Source organism: Podarcis gaigeae (genome assembly GCF_964106915.1).
Source record: "Podarcis gaigeae genome assembly, chromosome: 2".
Lineage (NCBI taxonomy): Eukaryota > Metazoa > Chordata > Lepidosauria > Squamata > Lacertidae > Podarcis > Podarcis gaigeae.
Genome location: NC_139679.1, coordinates 78,964,521 through 78,989,087, shown reverse-complemented (window position 1 = coordinate 78,989,087; position 24,567 = coordinate 78,964,521). Strand labels below are relative to the sequence as shown.

The 24,567-nt window shown below is 41.4% G+C and overlaps 1 protein-coding gene and 1 long non-coding RNA gene across 6 annotated transcripts in view; one reads left to right on the top strand and one right to left on the bottom strand.

Moving 5' to 3' along the window:
• Positions 1–24,567, top strand: part of TAMM41 (TAM41 mitochondrial translocator assembly and maintenance homolog) — a 138,350-nt gene that overhangs the window by 39,290 nt on the left and 74,493 nt on the right. The gene's annotated exons all lie outside the window — the stretch shown is intronic.
• Positions 1–24,567, bottom strand: part of LOC310838928 — a 106,433-nt gene that overhangs the window by 36,325 nt on the left and 45,541 nt on the right. The gene's annotated exons all lie outside the window — the stretch shown is intronic.

Sequence of the window (24,567 nt, the reverse complement as noted above, 5' to 3'; positions counted from 1 at the left end):
GCTCTGACTTGCCTTCACTCTCAGTTGACTTTACTGGGCACCTGCTGAGGTCCACACCCCTGCAGGGACTTTAAATTCCTACTTGCTATCCTGCCCCCTTTCTGAAAAAGATAGTACCTTAAAATGTGTAGCCCTCTGACCTCGTCCCTGGGGCTCTTATCATGTCTCCCTGATCTCTCATTGCCTGTATTTATCTTTATTGTTCTGTCATGCTTTTCTTAACTAGAAAAATTGAAAATATCCATTGCAGTCTTACTAAAAAGCTGCTTTCCACAAGCTTTGCCTTTTGCAGATTACCTTTTAATTTATCTCAGCTCAATACCTATAGCACTTCGCTTGGCACATTTTGGCTCGAAAGTTCTCACCTTAATTTCTGTCAGCAGAAGCTGGCTCACAATAAAAAAAAAAAAAACCTTTTGTACTCTAAACCCCTGATCTGGTTTAGCCCAAAGACTTTGTGAAAGGATCTCAGTGCTGTTATTTAGTAAAAGCATCATTCTGTTTTATTTCTCTGGAATAATACATTCCATTTGAATGTGAATACAAAAGGTGGGCTGAAAAGGATTTATCCTTTTTCATGGAGAGGGAATTAAAAAAAGAAATGCATAATTTATAGCAGCTGCTGTTTGATGAATATTGATAGGAGCACCGTGTTGTGCAATGAATGTGTGCATACATATTGGACCACCTTTTACTGATACAATGCAATCTTTTGATCATAAAGGAGTCTTTGGTGCAGTTATGGTGCCTCCTGGACACAATGCAGATATACTTAGGCCTTTGATAACATGGTGGTAAACTGACTTCATCAATTTATCCTATTAAGTAAAAGAAATCAAAAAGAAAATCAATGACAGACGTAGAATCTAACCAAGGAGCAACTTAGCATGTAAAATGGGGGCCACCATATGAGAACTATAACAGGGAATAATTAGAAAGCGAAAAGCACAAGGGGGGGGGGGAGTCAGAGTATGTCCAGTAGAATGAGGAAGAATGGTAGTAAAGGAAACATGCCACTGAGAACTGAAGATTTATATTTACGCTTACAGGAATACTTTGAAAGATCCAAGGAGAAAATTATACATAAAATAGATTGTGCTAGAGGAGAAAATAAACAATTTAAATCAAATAATGCAAGTTGTAGAGCAAAAGAATAAATTTGTTGCACAAATGAGCTTACAAGACATTATTTGTGCAACGACCACCGGAAAGATCATGTGAAAGAATCAGAGTATGATATTGGAGTCCTTGGCATTCTTGGGAGCGGACCATGCAGCTGTGCTCCTCACTGACACCAGGGATCCCTTTATATTTTTACTGGTATCCAGGAGTCTGACTCAGCTCCTTGCATTGCCATTTGATTTCCCACAATGTCCCAGGATGATGCTCCATTGGGAACATTGTGGGAAATTAAAATGGTGCCACCATCATTTGTTTAAGGCACTGTTGGTGTTGCTGCCTAATCTTGTCACTGCCAGGGTCCACCAAGGGAAGAGTGGTCCTGCCAGAGGGCAGCTTGCCTTGCTAAGGGTTTCCTCAAACCTGCATCTGGACCTGCTTGGAATTATCATAACTTGCCTTTGTAAGGAAGCTGTCTTCCAGTGTGCTCAAGATGCAAGCAGCATATTGCTTTTTATCTGACCTTCAAGTCAGAAACATTTCATTTATTCAATAAGCCAGAATTTGTACATTAGTGGCTTAGTCTGATTCTATATGCATTCAGTAGTTCAATATTTGGTCAAATTGATCTCTTTTCACCTGTAAATAAATCTATTCAGAATTCTCTGTCATGCTTGGAAATGTATAGCCTCTTTTGAACAGCAAATTTTTATTCAGATCTGACATTTACGTGCATATTACAATCTAGGAAGCCAATAGTAAGGTCCATGAATAAACAAAGCACACATTAGATAGCTATCTCACTGCATCTGCCTTTGAATATGTATATTCCATTAGCCCAGCTCTTCTTTTTCGAAAGAACAATAATTTAATATTTCCAGACACTGCCTTTTCTGTGTGATAATAATATGCAATGAAATCTGTTAAATGCAATTTACTCTGACTAACTAGTATTATTGAAAGCCTTGTGAAATTAGGTGTTGATGCCAAACACGCAACTACAGACTGTTGCACAAAAGGACACAGCATGCTGAGAGAGAGAACAGCATTAATTTCCTTTCTGGTTTCTAGAACACATGGAAATCTACGACACAAACAGCACCCTTACATATCTCACCCACAAAACAAGCAACAAGAGAAACAAAAGGATTGCTATTGAGTACCACATAGCAAGAATCTGGTTGTGCATATGAAACAGACAGCCGTTTCTGCGTTTTGCAGATAAGCTTGAACAAAAGATTTTGCTTGTTACAGAAGGAGGGAGGCAATGAAACCAGTTCATCTTATCCCTTCTCAAAAATGGTGTGGCCCTCACAATTAGCTGTTTATGTGGTGCCCTTGGTTTAAAATGTGGGGTGCTTCAGAGAAAATCATGTAAAGTAGTATAGTTAAAGAATATTCAGTCTTTGTTTGAAGTGGCACACTATCCTTGAGAAGTGAAAACAACCCTTTGTGTACAGCATGCAGTGCATTGAAACTTCCATATGATCCAGCCACCTTGTTGAAGGTTAGCAGAACTGGTACCTGTATGGGGGACCTTGCAGGAATCCTGTGGAAGAAAAGTAGAGTATAAATAAATACAGTACATAAAGGCCAGTGTGGTGTAGTGGTTAAGAGCGATAGACTTGTAATCTGGGGAACCGGGTTCGCGTCTCCGCTCCTCCACATGCAGTGGCTGGGTGACCTTGGGCCAGTCACACTTCTCTGAAGTCTCTCAGCCCCACTCACCTCACAGAGTGTTTCTTGTGGGGGAGGAAGGGAAAGGAGAATGTTAGCCGCTTTGAGACTCCTTCAGGTAGTGACAAAGCGGGATATCAAATCCAAACTCTTCTTCTGTTGCACTGATCTCAGAGATATTGGGGATAATGACACTTCACTTATCCCAAACCAGTCCTGCTGGCTTTAGTGAGGTTGCTATGGAGTAAATGGGATGGGGACTGCAGACAATGTAGGAAAGATGTTTTGAAATACCTGTCAGTAACATCATATTGCATTGTTACTGTCATCTAATGAGTTCGCCCACGCTGCCATTTGCCTCAGACTCATGTTCCTCTCACAAGAGAACTCTCTAGAGGGGGAAACTATTGTTTAACTGCTCTGGAATGAATTTGAAATCTGTGAATAGCCGAAGAACAGGGAAAAGGGGTACATGCTTACTTGTTCAATAGAAGGAGGCAGGTAGGAGCAGCAAATGGCATGCTTTATTAAAACACTTCTGAAAAGGAAGTTAGAGAACAGTCTTTTGATTTCAGTGTTGTGTTTGTGGAAAGCCGTTGGACCAGATAGTTGTAGAAGAAGTCGATGCAGCAGAAGAAGTCGATGAGAATGGCCACATATCTGTGACAAATGAAACGTTTATACTTTTATATAAGAACTTAAATATTGCATGGCGGGACAGAACAAGGGACCATAAGCTCAGCATTCTAGGGCTAGCACAGCCCTAGAGAAATTCACAAGCTAAGGAAGATGGGGATAGCTACATCCTGTGGTTAGTGCCCAGTATCTGGTAGTGGAGAGATATGCTGCTTGAGAATAGATGTGGCTTGCACTTTTGTGTATCACAGATAACAGACAGTGATGATCTTAGCAGTATAATCCTTAAGCAGCACCAAGTCTAAACTGCTACCGTCTTGGCACACTTGATTTGCTTCTTTAGAACTGCAAGAGTCAAATCAAAGGCAAGGAGCTCAGTGCACAAGGAAGTAGGGAACTATTAAGTAGATATGCAGATCACCTTCTGTTATGTACTGAGCTGAATCCTAGAACAATAGGATCCAGAATTCAGCAGTCTGATTGGTCCGCAGGAGGCACCCAATCCAGCTCCAGGTGGAAGTGAATCAGCAACCTGATTGGCCTGCAGGAGCAGCCAATCAGGCTTCTGGAGGAGGTGAATCCACAACCTGAGTGGCCTACAGGAGCAGCCCGGAATTAGCCAATCACGTGGGGCCCATTGTGTAAATAATGTATATATAGCTAGATGTTTTGGGGAAAGTTTCATTCATTGCTACTATTAGCTGAATAAAGAGCATGAAATTCACACTCGACTCTATTTCACCTTCCTTTTTTTAAAAAAAAGATGAGGTCTGTTACCTTAATCAAAAACACTTATTTTCTAGGAGGATGTACACAGCATTAACTGCTTCAGGTTGTAACACCAATAAAACACTTTTGCTTCTCTGTATTCCTAAGAGATCTTATGCTTTCAGAAATGATATTTAATAAATAACATGTAGCCTCTCACATGGAAGCTCTTTGCACAGCTGGACAGGATCCTGTGGTTCGGCTCTGATGTGGTTAAATTTTCCCCATGGCTACCCCCATGGGCCCTCATCTGACACAACCACGCTGATGGCTGCCATTCACATAGTAAAGCTGGTAAAAATCTGACTTAGCAGTGTCCATGGATTGGCTAACCCAATTCATTGTTCATGCAGAGAGGTTCATCTGGTATCTTTAGGATTCATACTAAAGTGTCCTGGGCTGAGGAGAATCAAACTTTTTCTTTGGGGGGGTAGTTTCCTTTCTCCCAATGAGCTGTCAATTTCTCTCAAGTCCAACATTCTTAACATCGATTTACAGTCCTAACACACAATCCATGCTGCTGGAGGGGGCTAGGACTGAGGGGATGTCTCTGCCCACCAGCCTGTTTGCTGGCAGAGAGCAGCTCTGCTATTGTTGAGGCTCCTGGGGCAGCTATGGAGAGAGTGGCAGAAGCAACACTGACATTAGCAGTGTTCCTACCAGCAGGAGCCAAGGGAAGGCACCCGAAGCATGAGATGATGGGGCAGAGTGGGTGCAAAACTGAGCTGGCCATAGATTTTCTGGATCCTAAACCTATGAGGGTGCCTGGTGAGAGTCTCAATCTGGGCCCTCTGCCTGCAGCAAGCTCATCGTGTAGTCTTAGGGTTGCTGTGTCTACCTGCTGCTTAACAAAACTGAATGCAAGGCTCAGAAGCCTTGTTGAGGCAGTTGACTTAGGTAGCAGGCTGGGGGCAGCTGGGAGAGGTGGCAGATCTGAAGAGGAAGGCCAGAGGCATTCCTTGCATGCCTTTGCTGCTGCTCCTTCAGCTGAGAATTGGAGCTGCCACTACCAACACTATTCCAGTCTCCCCTTGAGCAGAAGGTGCTTCCACTGCTGCAGCCTTGGTCTCTGAAAGCCCCCAAGGAGTGTTCAGCTTTTCACTACCTGCTCATCTCAAGCCTCTTTTTCTCCCCCTATGCCTTCAGAGCTCCAGGGCTTTTCCAGGCTGCCTCCCGTTGCCTCAGGTGGAGGAAGAGGCTGTGGTGTCAGATGCATTTTCTGTTTTGCCTCAAGCAGCAAAATGTTTTGAACTGGCCCTGACTGTATACCAAGAGGCCTGTTTAAAAATCGTTGATATGTTGGGGGTGGTGGTGTGTGTTCTTAAAGCTTTGCAATAGTGTATTAGGGTCACTCTTTTCACACAATTACTCAAGGAGCCCTGACAAGTAGGGGATTTCCATCTCTCTATTTTCCTAAAGTACCAAGATTCCACTGTGGCAAAAAAGGCCCCTGGGAGCCATGTTCTTACAGTCAATAAATGCTACCTGTAACTAAACTCATTTTACAAGATTGGATTAATTGTAACAGAGCTGTCACGCTTGCTTGCCCTCCGGAGATAAGCAAAAGTATTTCATTACATCTGGGAAAAGTCTGCAGGGAGAAATGCCGGTGTTTACCTTCCTTAACAGATACAAATCTTTCAATCTTTCAGATGTTCTGAACTTGCTTGCATTTATTTTTTTTAAAGAAGCAGGTGAAATAAGAAGTAAATACTTAGGGCCATTTTCAGTGTAATGTCTATGGATTTAGTTCAGATTTTTGAAAAGCAATTGGTAAGACACAGCAAGGGTTTCACCAGTGCATAAAATTATAGACGTGAAATCCTTGTAATGCAAAACTCCTTTGAAAAACCAACTGGAGATTCATCAGCTAAAGTTATTCAGGGTGAAATCAAAAGTGGCTGTGTAGCTGTCACATGTGGTTGGGTACATTTAGCCTTTGCTTTAGGAGACCATGGCTGCAGAAAGCAGCAATAAACCATTTCTGATGCAAAAGAAGCAATTTTGCCACCATTCTTCTCTGAGTTTTCACTGTGTGACTGTGTGGGGGTGTCCAGCTGCAGTTAAGGTATGTTCCTATAAAAGAGGATTAAACCAAGTAGCTAGTCTGATAGGGAACAAATGTAGCATTGCTGAGCCTGCTGTCATAGAATTTTGATAAGACTGTCCTGTTTGAAGCCAGCAAAACAGCATCATAATCCTTTAATGACTCGGTAGGGTTTCATTGAAAATGAAGAGTGACACTAATTTTAAGTTGCCGGGTGCTGCATGTATGAAGAGTTGCTTATGCAATAGTGTGAGTAAAATTTTAATGATGTACCAAATCCAGAAAGTGCTTAGGAATTACTTGAGGGCAAATCAATGGTTAATTTCTAAAAAGATGAGATCCAATGGATGTCAAGGGCTGGTACCAGGAGCAGGTTAGTAATAACTCATACAATCTCAGTGAAGTTGACCCTTTTTTCAAAGAAACAAACAGTTCCAGAGGCCAGGCCTAGTGAGCATAGCAACTCTTCTCAGTAGATCTTGCCCCAATGAGGCAGTTGTGAGGACTGAAAGTCCCTACCTTCCCACAGCTCACTAAGTCTCCTTCTCCTCAGTTCCTTCCCCAGCAATCTGAGACTCCATCGATGCATCTATCTCTGTTCCTCCCCCTTCATGCCTATTTTAGTCCTGGGAGACCAGGGGTAGAGGGGAGCTGATTGTAGGAGGAGGGGGAGACACCTTGGCTTCTTTGGCAGCCTGCCTGATCTCTATCTCTTGATCTCACTCCTCTCCAGCCTCTGAATCAGAATTGCTGTCTGCCACAGTGTCTTCCTGCTCACTAAACCCTGTTGTTTCTTCAGCTTCCGACACCTGCTCCTCCCAGTCTGCTGCTTCTTCTCCCTCTAACCACTCATCGTCAACCCACCACCAGTCCCCTAGCTCTGAGCCTTCTTCCCCTGGGGGCTCTCCAGCTGGTGCCTCCCACCACTCCTCGGCATCGAGCCAGTCCACGACACTGGATAAAAACAACCCTGTATCCTGGAACGTGACCTCTCCAGGGCGTAAGCCTGGGCAGGGTATATGGAGACAGTGTGGTATCCAGACTAGCGATGTGCAAATACAGCACAAATAGGGCACTTAACTGGATTCTAAGCTATTTGCACTGGTACATCTACATGTTTTGCCATCATTATCTCATGTTTTGAATACTTGCCGTGATGCAACCCAATCTAAATGATTATTTGCTGGTAGAGGTAAATCTTGGAACCAACCAATTCTTTAATTTTATTCTGTTTTCTCAGTCTCCCTCTGCACCCTAGATACCACAGAAAGAAATATTAAAAATAGATCATTTTTTCATTTTTTCCAGCTCCCTTGAGCAAGCAAATTTGCTTTATTGATCTCTGGCAAGAAAAGCACTATAGAAATAACCTAGAAATAACTTGCTGCCGGGTTTCCCTTTTTATTTTGTTATTTTATTTTAAATTTCTGCTTCAATAATATTGTTGGTTTTCTGGTCTTTGCATAGTTGTGTGTATTTGAGGAATTCTTGTGCAACATTCCTGGGAAGCTTTGGCAGGCTATAAATTAAATAGCAAATAACAATAAATAGGTTCTTCAGATTGGCTTTCTTCTAAGAGCTTTACAGTGGATTAAAATCCCACTGAATTGATGCAAACAAGAATCATGTTCCAGCACCTTTGACAGGTACAAGAGGGATCCACTTCAACCTTTGCATGTCAAACATGTTTAGGAGCCTCCTTGTCAATCCTGATTGACTTCTGCTGAATGCCATCAGAATTCCCCTTCAGACCTTTGTATTGTATTCAAAACGCAAAAAGTCGGAATGTTGTGGGCAGGGTCTGTATGTGTGCACCCCACTACCCACTTTAAGCCCACATGCATTAACACTTTCTCTGAATCATTTCCCAAATCTGTTTTTAAAGCTGAGATTGACGGAAGATGCTTTCTCCAGGCTGGCTTCCCAAGCACATCTCCTACAGAAACCTGTTCCAGTGGGGACAGGGAAAGGTGGAGCATCCTCCATGGACTGTTTTTTGGAACAATTCCAAGTCATGAAAATGTTTTGACAGCATTCAGGACCCGTGTGGATTTTCCAGTGCATATAAATGAGCATGCATCTTAAGGAAATGATCTTAGTCTTCTCTTGGGAAAATAAACCCCACACTCTAATATGCTGTTTTCTATATTGGTTCCCTCAGAGACTCATTCTAAAATCACTGCCTCCATTTTCCAAGTAAGTATGTCTAAAAATGGTGCCAGTCTGCCTTTGATTGTATCATTCTAAAACTTCAAATGTCTCTTTGTAAAACCATACATAATTGTATTTGTCTCCCAGCATGCTCTCTTTTTGCTAATGTGTTTTTACTCCAGAGTTTCCTGCAGGAAATTAATCAAATTAGGTGCTACCAGACCTCCCTGGCTTATTAAAAGTCAGGGCAGCAGAGTACATTTCAGTGCTATAATCCATTTAACAACCACCCACGCAATCCCTGCATCCTTGAAAACGCTCCAGTTAACTTGGTTTAATACATGGACAAACAGAATAGCTTGGAAATTTAATAATGTCCAGCTTCAGCTATCATTGAGACATTATCGAGGTTCGCTTTTAAATGACCTTCAACAGGCTATTTTTAGGATGGTGTTCTCTTTATAATGAAAAACCTTGAAAATGGTGTAAATCAATAAAAATAAAACCCCAGTGTTCCCCCAGGAGATGAGAATGTATGTCAAGCCAGAGTATTTTGATTTAAGTCCACTTTGGCTACAATCCTACACAAACTTATTTGGAAATGAGTTCAGTCAAAATACTAATTTTCAGTGGAGAGCAAGCACACCTCAAGGCACTGAGCCCAGGAATAACAGAGTACAGCGTGAGGCCGAAAAGGGGGGATTTCTGCTGACTTTGCAGAAGCCTGCAATATAAGCTTCTAGTTCCAGCACCAACTGAATGAGCAAAGAAATCTGACTGTCCCCAACCTTGGCACTCTGATGGCACCAGAAAGCTCAGGCCCAACCGAATCCAGGACCCAGTGAAGGTAACAAGTTATCTCCAGAATGTCAGGATTATGTGAGAGAATTTACATTCATACTATAAATTTACCTTTGTACATTTCATAAAATCATAGAATCACAGAATTATAGAGTTGGAAGAGACTCCAAGGGTCATCTAGTCCAACCCCATGCAATGCAGGAATCACATCTGAAACATCCATGACAGATGGCATCCAACCTCTGCTTAAAAAGCTCCATTCTGCACATGTGATGTTCAGTATAGGACCACTGAAACCCCTACATATGGAGCAGAATCACTCCAATGTGGCCAATACACTTCCCCAGTTAACACAATGGTGTATGGGGTGTATATGGTGCTAGGGGAGTACCCCTGGTGGAGTATACATCGTGCTCTTTCAGGGGTACTTTGTCCACCTTTGGCCCCCACCATGCACTCAACTCTCACTTGTGGCTCCTAGAAGCTGTCAGCATGCAACAGTGGCCACACCCTGGAAATGGCTTGGACTGGCCGGCTAAACATGGTGTGGGTAGCCAATGAGTCTCAAACACTTGGTGAGTTAGGAGCTTCCTCTGCATGTGAGGACAGGCTCTGGTGGATTGAGCGGATGAGACCAATAGTGAGTTCAACGGTCAAGAAGGCACTTTTTGCACCTACTGTAGTGGAAAGTGAAGGGCAGATGGGGCTCATCAACCTAGGAAGGTAGCTCATCCAGGAGAAGGAAACTCTGATCCTAAGCCTCTGTTGCCTTGCGGTTATATTCATTTATTAGAAAGGCTTCAGGAGTAAACTCCGATGAAAAATCCATACCCACTGCCTTGTGGGACACCTTCAGGAGAAGAAAAGCTTCGGGAGTAAACACTACACAAATCTGGAGTTGAGTCCCTAAGGTGGTTGGATGACATCTTGTACACCTCCTTCCAGCAACTCCTGCAGCCAAGCTGGTGCCAGACGTATTGCTCTGCTTTCCTTTGGATGACACCAGCCAAGCCAAGAAGGGGGGGGGGTCATGTAATCTGGGCAGCCCAGGACCTCCATATACACTGCCCAGGCTTGCTCCCTAGAGAAGTTACAGTGGTGCCTCGCAAGACGAAATTAATCCATTCCGTGAGGCTCTTTGTCTAGCGGTTTTTTCGTCTTGCGAAGCAAGCCCATTGACAGCTTAGCGGATTAGCGCTATTAGCGGTTTAGCGGCTTTTAGCGGATCAGCTGATAAGCAGCTTAGGGCTTAGGAAAAGGGGGGGGAGGCAAAAAAACCCGCAGGAACTCGCAAGACATTTTCGTCTTGCGAAGCAAGCCCATAGGGAAATTCATTTTGCGAAGTGCCTCCAAAACGGAAAACCCTTTCGTCTAGCGGGTTTTCCGTCTTGCGAGGTGTTCGTCTTGCGGGGCACCACTGTACTTTGGTGTTCCTAACACAGCAAAAACAACATGGGAAGCAGCAGTTATGAGTTAGCAGCCTCTGCAGCCACAGCTGCAGGGTTGACTTCACCCCTGGATGCCCACTCCATTGTCTCTCGAGACAGACAGATGCCAACAACAACAACAGTATGCCAAGATTAACCCTACAGACTTAACCCTACAGGAAATAATCTGTAAGAGTGAAATATATTCAGAGTCCTGCAGTGATTTCATGCTCTTTATTGCAGCTTGTAAAACAGTGATTGGATTTCCCCAAAACCTCAGACCTTTATATACATTATTTACACAATGAGTCCCTTCTGACTGGCTGATTCTGCTTCCCTCCTGGAGCCTAATTGGTCTTCTCCTGCAGGCCAATCAGTTGTTGCATTCTACAATCCTACCAGCCTAATAGGCTGATTAACTTCCTCCTGGAGCCTGAATGGTCTTCTCCTGCAAGCCAATCAGTTGTTGCATTCTAGGATCCTACCTGCCTATTGTTCTAGGATCCAAGCTTAGTACATAACAAAGAGATTGCAAAGGGGAAGTAAAACAGGATGTGCCAAGAATAAATATGAAATGTCAAGCTAGCCTACATTAAATTTCTGCATACCATATAAGTGCCATCTTACAATCTCCATGGAAATCGGAATATTAGCTTCATAATTTGTAAGTGGCATTTAAAACAAAAAACAAAACAACCCCCCCCCCCCCGGTATATCTCAAGGCATAACAGAAGGGAGTAGATGTTTCAATGCAATAAAATCAAACTGGTAAACAAAACAAAGCTCTGGATTCTATCTTTTTTTTAATTCTCTCATACAATTTAAATGTCTAGTAATTGAAAAACCCAGGATGCTTTTTGATACATAAAATATGCTGATTAATGTACCATTAAGACTCCCCATAGGAAATCTGAAGGAAATATGAATTTAAGAAGAGCCTATAGCAGCATAAACTGCTGAGACTCAGTAATGTTTTCTCTTTTTTAAAGATACTAATTAAATATTAGTTTATGAAACATTAGACCCAAGAAAGAGAAGTGTGGGGAGATCCTCCTTTTAAACTTTTTCCCCCCTTTCAAGTCCAGGAAATAATTTCAATTTGTCATTAATATTTATTGCAGGAATGAACCAGAAAGAGCCGGAGAGGGGCAGGGTTAGTGATAACAGGACGTATGTGTCATGAGTCATCATGACTAACAGCACTAACAGAAAGTAAAGCAGTCCTTTTTGTTACTGCGTTGGCTGAGAGTCCTTGATCTCAGTGCTAAAATATAACCTCTAAAGTATAGCCTGGAATAGATAGACTAAAATTAGTATTCAGCCCAACTATAGATCCCCACCCCTTGCAAGTGATTCATAGTTACCATAGTGGTCATGTTGCTACAGTCCTCCATATGCAGGGCTGTCAAAATAGAGACTCCCCATTTAAAGGAGTCTTCTGTCTGAAGGGTTGCCTGATTCAGCTCCAGGTTAAAAATAAAGAGCCCTAAGAAGAGAAGAAATGAGCCTTCAAGTTGCCCACCACCACTGCACCTGGAATGTGCAGGCCCTTACTGAGGTAGGGGAGAGTGCTCTTCCTCAGGTTCTGCTTGTGGGTTTCCCCCAGGGATCTAGATAGCCACAGTGAAAACAGGGTGCTGGACTAGATTGCCCATTGGTGTGATCCAGCAGAGTCTTTTTATGTTCCTATGAACCAGGCTCCATACAACCGAAGGGGTGGGTTTGTAGGTGGGTTCTGCTATTATTCTATTTTATTTTTAGCACCTATAAAGTTCACTGTAGAGGGACAATGCATTATTAATATGGGGGTATTATTTTTCTGTGTGTGTGTGTGTGTGTGTGTGTGTGTACTATCTATCATCTACCATCTATCATCTATCTATCTATATCTTATCTATCTATCATCTATCTATCTATCTATCATCTATCTATCATCTATCTATCTAATCTATCTATCTATCTATTCCTAAATATGTTTAAATGATTGTTTATTTACTGTATTTATTTTGTGGCAGCCTAAGGCTTTCATTCACTCACTATAGAGTACAGGAAACCAGCTGCTGTTTACAGAAACACTATGGCCCCAAGAACTGTACTTAGAAGAGATGAAGCCTAGAAAAAACACATCTGTAAAAAGCATAACTTAGTTTCTATAAACTTCTTATTAAAAACAATTTCACAAAAAGAGAAATAAGATATAAATGAACACAGATACATGGGAGAATGAAATGATGTGAACTAGGCAACAACAGATGTCTCTTAAGACATTTGCAATGTTCACAGCAACGTTGCACACCTGTAGATTTTGTGGCTCGGTCACACTGACTCCTGCATGATTCTCCTGCTGTATCCTTTCCAAATGATTGTAAGCTTGTAAGTGTTATTATTCCAGTCACAAATCAAATGCAGCAGAGGAACCAAACAAGCCTTTGGGTTATAATTCTGCTGTTTCTGCCTTTAATGACAAATATTTCCAGGAAAAAAGAAATTACTTGCCAATTTCTCAAACGTTTTAAATAAAGAGCCATTTTATGAAACCAAAGGAAATATTATATTACCCTAGCACTTAAAATCTGTACTTGCTGAAGGCTATATTTGTTAATATCAAAAGTCTAAGAAGAAAAGAACAAGCATTGCACCATCTTGTTCTTGAATGGCCAAATACAGACAACCTACTCATCAAGTGTGGTAAGGGACTCTGTCACAGGTTTGGTTTGTCTCCTGCATTAAAGAAAACAGGATTGCTTCCTACTAAATGTGTTAGTATTTCAGCTCTTTCTAACTACATGCTTCAATATTCAAGACCATATTAAAGCAGCTCATCTCTCCTTCTAGCCCCCTTTGCTTATTCTTGTTCTCTAAGGATCTACCAATTCAAATAAGCATTTTTATATCATTTTACTTGCTGGGATTGTCCGCATCTTTCCTGCAGGCACTTGTGAAAATATAATGAAGCAGCAGCTTCTCCCAAGAGCCACAGCTCTAGATAGAGGAGAGTAGGAGGCAAATAGATTACATGACTTGCCTGAGATCTCTCCAAACTACAATTCACAGAGAACAGATAACTGAATGCTGAGCATATCCTGAATCATCAATGATTTGCTTCAATATACTCATTCATCCTTAATTTCACATTCAATTTCTGTTGCTTTAAAATTGCATTAGAACATGATATTTGAATGAATAGGCTGCTGATCTGTATGCTGGAGGGGATCAATTTAAAGTCTTGGAGTTAATAATACAACTTTCAGAAATCCAGCTGCTAACAGTCCAGTATAGTGAACCACTGTACTGGCCACGGAATGGTGCAGTTGAGAGGGTGCTATGGATAGCCTGAAAATAACAATATCCCTTCTAGCTCAGATATAACATATGTACAAATCCCCACTGGGGCACATTGCTGAAATATGTTGGTGACTGCCACTAGTGGAGTTCAGCCTAGAAATAAAATCTGCTACTGGAAATTCACTGTTTTCTCCTTGAGGTGATTAAAAGGTTAATAGAAAGTACTGATACATAATTCTTTGCACAGATATAAAGGCTTCATCAGTTACCGTGTTCCAAAGCAGATTAAAGCATTTACATTCAATTCATCATGCAGTGAAAGGTGATATGGAGACCTACAAATTTTACTATATATTTCCAGCTACAGAACAGTTGTTGTATTGCTACTGGTTGCAGAATCAGATTTTTCACCAGGAGACAGAAAAATGGATTTTCTTTCCATTGTTACTCACCTTTTTAAGTTCAAATCATATCAAAATAGGTGGATTTGAGGTAAGGAACATGGTAAGGAACCATGGAGACAACGTAGCTAGTAGTCAAGATGGAAGAATTAGTCAGGAGGACCAAAGGACAAACTAAGAGGCAAGAGCAAGCCAGAATGAAGAATGACCAAACATGTATGAAGACACCATTACTCAAGAAGTTTTTGATGCTCAACCAGAAACTCTTTTATATTACATACTGCCCAGGAGGATCCAATCCACGGGGCAGTCTCAGTGGAATGACTCAGTCCAGGGCCTAAAAGCATTTCAATGGGAAGCTCCCCCACAGGATAGCTATATATAGGTCAAGTAGTTATTAACACTGGAATCAGTCCTGCCCCCATTATTCCCATCATCAAAATCCTCCCCTCCCACCCAGTCAACTTGCTATTAATCCCATATGGGGGGGGGGGGGGAGACGACTGTCATTCTTAATGAGATATTAAGAATGCTCTCATAAGACCCCACTTAATAATACTCTGTGTGTGTGTGTGTGTGTGTGTGTGTGTGTGTGTGTGTGTGTGTGTGTGTTAGAGCCATGCTATAGGAGCTTAGTAATACTACACTGAAATCAATACTTTGGCAACCTCATGAGAAGAGAAGACTCCCTGGAAAAGACCCTGATGTTGGGAAAGATGGAGGGTGCAAGGAGGACGAGAGGATGAGATGGTTGGACTGTGTTCTTGAAGCTACCAGCATGAGTTTGACCAAACTGCGTGAGGCAGTGGAAGGCAGGAGTGCCTGGTGTGCTCTGTTCCATGGGGTCACGAAGAGTCAGACACAACTAAACGACTAAACAACAACAAATTTGTGGTTAAAATTGCTGAGCTGTGGTTTTGAAGCAAGATTACTATAATTATCCCTTCATTTTCCTGTTAGTTTCCTTTTTTAATTGCCCACTGTACTGTTATTGACTTATTATTGTTAGCAGTACAGTGGTACCTCAGGTTAAGAACTTAATTCCTTCCGGAGGTCCATTCTTAACCTGAAACTGTTCTTAACCTGAGGTACCACTTTAGCTTATGGGGCCTCCCACTGCTGCTGCTGCGCCACCACCGCACAATTTCTGTTCTCATCCTGAAGCAAAGTTTGTAACCAGAGATACTATTTCTGGGTTAGCGGAGTCTGTAACCTGAAGCATATGTAACCCGAGGTACCACTGTAATGATAGAGGTCTACAAACTTTTGTTGATTTTATGATGTTCCTTGTGCCCATCAAAGGATTATCTATATCTATCTATCTATCTATCTATCTATCTATCTATCTATCTATCTATCATCCTTTGATGGGCACAAAGAACATCATATATATATATGTGTGTGTGTCTAAAATCTCTAAATCTGTTCTACCTCCCCCACCCCAAATTCTAGCTTTATATAATGGTAGGAATAAAAAATAAACACTCCCACAACCAGTATATCACTTTTCCTCAGTACAACTGCAGCCTTCAGAAAGTGTTGTCAGCTGATCAGAATGTGCTGTTTACAGAGCTGATATAGGTGATCAGATGGAAAGGGGGGGGGACACAGTGTGCATACATTTTTTAAAAGGTTAACATATTGTTATCTCTTGCATTACTTGGCCTTTGGGCCTCTGAATATGAAGTTCACCTTAACTAGCTCAATGTTCCACACTAACTGTTAGAAGCTCCCCAGAGTGATTTGCCACTAAGCAAAGCTCACTGTTTATATAACTCCCATATATCTCCTCACCAGCAAGTAGTTTTTCATGGATTATCTCTGTGATACCTTAAAAAACCTTACAACTATATTCTGTCATAATCTTATTAGCTAGAGCCTACTTTGTCAAATACATGAGCTAAACTTATAAGGCTACAAGTCTAACCACATATATTCAGAAGTAAGTCCAACTTAATTCAATGAGGCTTACAGTCAGATAAGTGGAGTTAGAATTGCAATCTACATTGGTGTTCATTGTTATGATTTTTTTGTGGAGGAGGTGAAAGAAGTATGCGGAAAGACTGCTACCTGTGGAAAGGGGGTCTTGTAGCAGTTCATTATGGGGTGAAAATGGTCTGGACCATCACCCGCCATCCCTCTTCCAAGCAACTCTAATTATTATTTAGCAGAGGCCTTTTTTACATGTGCCGTTTTTTTCAAGCTGCACCTGCAAAATGCCATTTTCTATCCAATTAGAAAATGCTTAGGAACCAATGGGAGCTTTCTTTCTAAGCCTTATCACTATGCAGAGGTAGCAATCTTCCATGGGTCATAACTGGGGAAGGAAGGTCTAAGGCTCTCATTCCCATGCACTCTGGCCCCACTGACAATTGCCCCTCTCCTGTAACAGCTGCTTGCCAAAAATCTAGTTTGGCCCTGGTTACCAAGACCTATAGAGAGTTAAATTCCCTACTTTGAGAAAGAGTTGTAAGGAACTAAGCATTAGCAATGCACAGTGTTAAAGGACCAAGAATCTGAGTCAAATGATTTGCATTTAAATTAGCCAACTGGACGGTTCACTGATTTATTGCCAATTTCACCTCTGTCATCTCTCTGCATCTTGCACCAGAGCTTCTATGAGAAATATCCTTTAGAGCAGACATTTTTCTGTGTACAAAAGCAAGGTTCCCTTTCATTTCAGTCAATGTTGTTGTTTAGTTGTTTAGTCGTGTCCGACTCTTCGTGACCCCATGGACCAGAGCACGCCAGGCACTCCTGTCTTCCACTGCCTCCCGCAGTTTGGTCAAACTCATGCTGGTAGCTACGAGAACACTGTCCAACCATCTCGTCCTCTGTCATCCCCTTCTCCTTGTGCCCTCAATCTTTCCCAACATCAGGGTCTTTTCCAGGGAGTCTTCTCTTCTCATGAGGTGGCCAAAGTATTGGAGCCTCAGCCTCACGATCTGTCCTTCCAGTGAGCACTGAGGTCTGATTTCCTTCAGAATGGATAGGTTTGATCTTCTTGCAGTCCATGGGACTCTCAAGAGTCTTCTCCAGCACCATAATTCAAAAGCATCAATTCTTCGGCGATCAGCCTTCTTTATGGTCCAGCTCTCACTTCCATACATCACTACTGGGAAAACCATAGCTTTAACTATACGGACCTTTGTTGGCAAGGTGATGTCTCTGCTTTTTAAGATGCTGTCTAGGCTTGTCATTGCTTTTCTCCCAAGAAGCAGGTGTCTTTTAATTTCATGACTGCTGTCACCATCTGCAGTGATCATGGAGCCCAAGAAAGTAAAATCTCTCACTGCCTCCATTTCTTCCCCTTCTATTTGCCAGGAGGTGATGGGACCACTGGCCATGATCTTCGTTTTTTTGATGTTGAGCTTCAGACCATATTTTGCGCTCTCCTCTTTCACCTTCATGAAAAGGTTCTTTAATTCCTCCTCACTTTCTGCCATCAAAGTTGTATCACCTGCATATCTGAGGTTGTTGATATTTCTTCCGGCAATCTTAATTCCGGCTTGGGATTCATCCAGCCCAGCCTTTCGCATGATGAATTCTGCATATAAGTTAAATAAGCAGGAAGACAATATACAGCCTTGTCGTACTCCTTCCCCAATTTTGAACCAATCAGTTATTCCTGTACCATAATAAATTAGAAAGCATTGGTTAACATGCCTTCTAGGATCAGCCCTTCATACTGACAGCATTGTTTTTATTACAGTATTAGCAATGTTTCTTCACTGTGCTTGGTTCATGAAACAACAAATTGGTTGCACCTTCCCAGTTTTCTAAAAATCTCTGATCACCAACTGACAACAACCTTCTTCTTCTTCCTGTTAGGACCAATGCTGGAAGAAACATCTGGGAGGTTTTTCTTTCAATATTGAACTTATTCAGGTTATTAAGACTGAGAAAAACGGTGTTTACTAACTAATAGGCTCAGAGAAACCCAGTCTCCTATTTCAGCTACTTCTAGAAATACCTTTGCTAAAATTGAGTATATAATATCATGATAGTGTTTAGTTGTATTGACATTCATTTTTCATTGTTGGTGTCCTAACAAGAGATAATGGGGAAAGAACACTATAATTTAATGTAGCAGTTAAGAATATGCCCAATTATAAATAATACATTGACCATCAACTGATGGGTCAAGAATTGAAATGTAAACCCAACTTCTACTGCAATCTTAACCCTGTTTATACATTTCTACTGTTTTCAATGTTGCTTCCTTCTAGGGAAGCACAGATAGGATCGAGAACATATTCAGCATATTCCTGAAACCCAAATCCTTGACACTTGTGCATCATTTCTTGAAGGGAGATACTGTTTATATTATTTATGGTTAGCTGCTGCAAGAGTCAGAAATAGCTCCATAGAAAAGTGCTTTGTGTAGAGACATCTGCTGTTTTCTAGAGCATGTTATATATTACTACCTCAGTTTTCAAATTCAGGAGCTTAGTATTTCATGAGGGGCTGCAGTAGGCCACAGAAAAAGCCACATTTCTCAGTGCTGTCAGTTTTACTACCTCGGGCGTCTTTGTCATCCTGAAGTGGCAAAAGATTCCCTGAATAAATCCACATTGTTCTCAGCAACTCTGACAACAACCAGTGCAACAGGTTTTGAGATTTCTGACTCAGTTAGTTGAAATGCACTGTCGTAGAGAGCCAGTGTGGTGTAGTGGTTAAGAGCGATAGTCTTGTAATCTGGTGAACCGGGTTTACTTCCCCGCTCCTCCACATGCAGCTGCTGGGTGACCTTGGGCCAGTCACACTTCTCCGAAGTCTCTCAGCCCCACTCACCTCACAGAGTGTTTGTTGTGGGGGAGGAAGGGAAAGGAGAATGTTAGCTGCTTTGAGACTCCTTAGGGTAGTGATAAAGCGGGCTATGAAATCCAGATTACTATTCTTCTTCTTCTTCTTCTTCTTCTTCTTCTTCTTCTTCTTCTTCTTCTTCTCATCATCCATGTTTCATCAATTTTCCACCTGCTGCATCCTTCTAGCAGATTCCTCCAAAGCTATTAAATGGCAGATGGGAAACTCACTGGCAGAGCAGCTCTATGGTGTGGGGATTCTTGGGAGGGGGCAGGATATGTGGCAGAGTAACTGCCACAGCCAGTGCCCTCTGCCAAGGAAGAAAGTAGAGTTGTGAGTTTATTCTCCTGCTTTTTAACCTTTCCTCCTCAGTGGAACAGAATTTACAATGTTATCTTCAGCCCAAGTGTAGCCATATGTGTATAAGGGGAATGAGGGGGCCTATGGATCCATGGATTCTCCCAACATGCTTTTTCTGGGTCCACTGCCAAACAGGGGAACCGTGGTGGCAGCAGAGCTTTGAGCCATCATATCAAGAGGCCTCCAGCAGTGGGAGAGGGAGACCCACAAAACCCTATGGCCTCTCAGCCACCCTCCCAGAGAGCAGAGGATTGTTCTCTTAATAACTTCCCTGATGGAAAAATATCTCCTGCTCAGAAGCATGTGGACATACATTCTCCTGTATCAGTATGTCTATCACTTGTTCCCAGCTACAACATGCTGTGAGAAAATCTATTATAAAATTAGACTGCCAGCGTGAAAAGAGAAAACTGAGGGCTGGGGGCACACACCATATAAATAAATGATAATTCTGATCCTATTTTGCAGCTTTAGATACAGAAGATTCAAATACTACTTCCTGAAGCAAGAAAATCTTCCATGCCTAGCAGTTTAAAATGATGAGGGGGGTTGTTAGAGGGAAGGTTTTGCTCACACAGAATACTTCTTTGAGGGATTCGCAAAGGGGGGAAAAGAGAGAAAAGCTATTTTAGCCAATTCTAGCGTTCAAAGGCTTTCTTAGGTTATAACTGAAGTATTTTTCTCTTCTATTGTAAATGAAGAATTCTCTGAATCTGAGAGCTCTGGATTATGAGGGACATAGAAATATGGCTCAGGAATGGATCCAATCATTACTGAGTCCAACTCCTTCCCTTAAAGCCAACACTCTCAAGCGATTATGTATCCAAGTCAGATTAGAGACTGAGAGTACAGGCAAATGATATTCAACACACTAGAGATGCCTGTAGGACAAGGAATATATTTAGCAAAGCTCAGCCAGATGGCTAACACACATATACGGCTGGCCCAAGGATTCTTGTTCCCTTAGGAAAAATGAAATGTTGCCCCCACAACTCTCTTGTGTCTTATCATAGGTTATAGCTCAGCAGTTGCATATTAAACAATGAAATGAATTAAGCATTAATTTCTCATTCTCATTTTCAGTGTCTGTGACTTCTTTACTTTTCTCCTTTTACCGCAGCATCACAGCTTCCTGAAGCTGTTTCCTGAGTTGTGGCTGCTATTGCATGCTGACAGCTTCTAGGAGTAACAGGTGGGAGCTGAGTGCAGGGTGGGGACCCAAAGGTGGACAAAATACTCCAGAAAGAGCACAATGTATATTCCACCAGAGGTACTAAGCATCCTATATACCCCATACACCATTGTGTTAAACAGAGAAGTGCATAAGCAAGATGAGTAAGACTCATGAGGTATTACTCCTCTCCCAACACCCCATAAACCCTGAGAAATGGCTTCAACTAGCCAGCTAAACCAGGGGAGGGTAGCCAATGGGACTCAAATCCTTGGTGAGTTAGGGACTTTTCCAGTATGCAAAGGCAGGCTCTGGCGGATTGAGCGGGCGAGACCAATAGCGGGTCTAAAGGTCAAGAAGGTGGTTTCTGCACATGCTGTAGAGGGAAGTGAGGGGCAGGTGGGCCTTATCAACCTGGGAAGGTAGCCCATCTAGGAGAAGGAAAACGCTTATCATAAGCCTCCACTGCCTTGTAGGATATCTTCAGAAGAAAATGCTAAGGAGTAAACCCTACATAAATCCAGAGTGGAGTCCTTAAGGTGGTTGGATGGTGCCTTGTATGCCTCCTTGTGACAATTCCTGCAGCCAAGCTGGTGTCATACATATTGCTCTGCTTGCCTTTGGCTGAGGGGGGAGTCTTGTTCTCTGGGCAGCCCATGACCTCCATATGAACTGCCCAGGTTTGTGCCCCAGGGAGATCATTTTGGTGCTGCAGAACAGCAGTTTGACTTTGGGCCCCTTTGATCTTTCCCATAGTTATATAGGGGCTACATCAACCAATGGATAAGATGCCAAGCTACTTCTCTGTGTGTCTTCTCCAAAAGTGCCGTCAGTGGATCTCTCTCCCAGACATTGACAAAGTTGCTTGAGGCAGCTTCCTGATTGTTTAATTTACCTCTAGCTATGGGCTACAGAAGTGTGGGGAATGTTTGTTCCCCCAAATGCTGCTGAATGACAGCTTCTACACAGTTAAGTGATTGCTGAGTCATGGCTATTTAAAGTACCTATAGGGACAACCCAATTGCTGATGAAGAATCAATTTTGAAACAGTTCATTATCTGGAAAAACTGTTCTACGTTCGGAGCACCTATCACTGCACATCTACAGGGTTTGGACTGTTGAAAGGCAATTTGCCTTCATTTCAGCATTCTCTGATACTGACTGACTATGCTCTCTAATTCCATTCATGGTATATTTACTCGACTCATATTATTTATGACTTGATGCAAGAAGTACATAGTTTCTGCTTATGATCTGTGAAATAATATAAGGTTATAAGTATTTTGTTAGAACGTTATTAGCCGTGTGTTGCTTGTGGTTGTCCAGAATGACAGCTACATCAGACCCAGCAAACATCACCTATGATGGGAGTTGTAATTCAGCAATGTCTGGAGGGTCAAAGGTTCACCACACCTGGAGCACAGCATACTACAGATTGTTTTAATTGGTTTAATTGTAAGCCAAACTAAAGGGCAGTATTTTAACATTTTCCTGTAAATAAATATTGGCAGTACCATGCAAAAAAAGGTAATACTCCCCTCAAAGTGAAGAGGACCTGCATCAACCATTATGCCCTCCTTTAAAGTTTGATTTTTGAAATCAATGAAAGAGGTGTGAGCAACATATGGTCTTAAGAATGCAAGGAGCGTATTTTTGTATGGTTGACACAGTTCTAGTCAATTCGTGAACAGCTTGATCTATATTTTAAATATGATTAAAGGTGTAATCAACATCTCTGCATGTGAAGTCAATCTCTCAACTCCAACTGGGTTTTAACTGATGGGAATTGCATCCTTCCTTGACCTCACAGCTGCTGAGCAGAATATGATGAAAGACTCAGAAAGCAAACAAAACAGTCTCCTAACAATTCAGATTTTGGGAGTTCTGCACCCACCTCATGAGTTTAAGAATCTGTTTGTCACCACAATAGAATAAAGTGCAGGTGCACATTTCCGTTTCATTTTGTATTGTAAATAAAATAGCATTAAGCACTTTTCAAAAGGGATTTAGTGGGCACGTCATGAAATCTTTCAAACAAAATTGTAAAATATGTACACCTGACCCTTGTCATCTGAAACTTGAAATCAGTTGTACAAAAATCCACAGATCCTCTTTATTTACCACCCCCCATTCCACCGATGATTATTTTCATGCAATTTAATGCATTGATTTGGTAATAAAACTATTTCCCATTTAGAACCATTGATATTATTTTAGTCTGTGTATCAAAAGAAAACTGCCCAAAGGTGAGTTATGAACGCTTATTTTTATTTTAGTCTGTTTAAATAAACTAATATAGAATTTTTAATCCAAATATTAGAGCAAAATGATCAGGGCAGTGCTATGTGAAGATGCTCGGTTCCTGCAGGACCAGTTTTCCCTTCTTTCATCTGCTAGCAGTAGAGAGAGAGAGCCTAGTTTGTTCCTTCTACTGGTCCTCAAAGCCCTTCCAATTCATTATTTCCCAAAACACAATACTATTTAAAAAAAAAGAAAAAAGGATATGACATATGGTACTCAATATTTAACTCATCCCGGTTGTGCTCCTCTCCCCTAACCCATCAGGTATACAGTAGAACTTCAAAATGATGCAGGAACTAACTTCAAATTAGGCAGCCAAAATAAAAATTGCTAATTCAAATGGCCTACTTTACATGCTTTATAGACAGAGTACAGGATTTCTGGTGGCAGAATTCCATATACCATGCTTATGGGAGACTTCAATATTACTGTCAGATTTTATCACTGTTTTTAGCATTGTTGCCTTAAATGTGAACCCATAAGTATTACTGCTTTTCTGCTATAAATAGGACTTGGCACAAAAAGCCTAAGGCCAGTATCTGAGCTGGTCGAGAGCACCGTAGAATATAATGCTTTTGTACCAGAACTTCCAGTGTAATGAGTCAAAAACAGACTGCTAACACCAAGAAACAGCTGCCTTCCTCCTGCTACTACTGTAGCAATTGTCTTCTCCACTGTCACGTTATTTAATTGAGCAGAAACAAGTGCTGAAAATTGCTGGGTATTTGTGGAAGATGCATTTGCAGTCCTTTTTCTCAGATCTGTTAATTACTCTTTGAAAAAAATAAAACCGTGTCCCTCCCAAGTTCATTGGCCAGTCATTTCTGGTATCTCATCATTGTCAATTCCTCTTTATTAAAATTGCTTTCATATTCTCTGGGCAAAATCCAGCCAAAGTTTGTTCACTGCTTAAGTCTTCAATTTCATACAAATGCTTGAACTAAACGGGGCTTGCTTCTGAGCAGATATATATGGGTTTGCACTATTAATGTCCCATTCATGCAGAACTCTCCCATTGAAATCTATGGGTGGTATTCAACTAAGTTTGATTCAGACCAAACTACAGTGGTACCTCAGGTTAAGTACTTAATTTGTTCCGGAGGTCCGTACTTAACCTGAAACTGTTCTTTTTTAAAAAAAATATATTTTTTATTAATTTTAAGAAATACAGAAAAAAGAATAAAGGATAGTTATAAGAAAATAGAATAGAAGAATAACAAATTTCCATGTTCTTTTTCCATCCAGTCTAAAGGACTTCCCCACATCCTCCAAACCCTGCGTTCTCTGTCATATAAAACATGAGCAATTTGTTAACTTATTTCAAAACTTATTGTATCTTCCATTTTATCATGTTCCCTGATTTCAATTTTACTATAACCCAATTCTTGTATGCTTTGTATTAAACACAATAAAGTTATTTCATTATTTTACCTCTAAATTCTTGTGTCTTAATTTTCATTTCATTAACTTACATTTGCTGAAGCTAGAGTTTCCTGAAAGGTGCATTTTTTTAACATTCATACAGCTTATAGTGTTTTTTCAAATAGTCCTTAAACTTTTTCCAGTCCTCCTCAATTGTTTCTTCTCCCGAGTCTCGGATTCTGCCAGTCATTTCAG